The sequence below is a fragment of the Penaeus chinensis genome, chromosome 15 (genome assembly GCF_019202785.1).
Source record: "Penaeus chinensis breed Huanghai No. 1 chromosome 15, ASM1920278v2, whole genome shotgun sequence".
In the NCBI taxonomy this organism is placed as follows: Eukaryota; Metazoa; Arthropoda; class Malacostraca; order Decapoda; family Penaeidae; genus Penaeus; species Penaeus chinensis.
The window spans coordinates 11647434-11648042 of record NC_061833.1 but is presented as its reverse complement, the minus strand read 5'-3'; positions in this window follow the sequence as shown (position 1 = coordinate 11648042).

Here is a 609-nt window from a genome sequence, read left to right as displayed (position 1 = left end):
TATGATCACAGACATGATAGCTCTTGCACTCTAAGATTATTAATATTCAGTGAAATTAACATTTATTTTTATGCTCTGTTTGTTAATAAATCACTAAACATTTACGATGATGATATATATATATATATATATATATATATGTATATATATATGTATATATATGTATATATATATATATATATATATATATATATATATATATATATATATATATATTATCGCAGTATTAAATGTCCATTCTGTGAACAAATCAATGAACCACAATGTTTATTCAGTATCTGTTCTTTGCCATAAACTATTAACTTATCAAATGCCATGAAAACTGTGCACATGACCTTGTTTTATGTAACTACCAGTGAGCTACTCTAAGAGTGTAAACACACTCGAGAGGCTCAGCTGCTACTTTCTTGTAAACTGTACTTTGTGTTTTATTTCTTTGAGGCTTCATATTTTTGAATTTGAATTTGCTGTTCATTCACTCTTCCAATTTGTAGGGTTCTGATTTTTGTCCATTTGTTTTAAGCTAGTTCTGCACATATTTTTTGTATTAAATCTAGTGCAGTTTGACATGAACAAAACGATTTTCGCCAGTTACATTTAATTGCACAA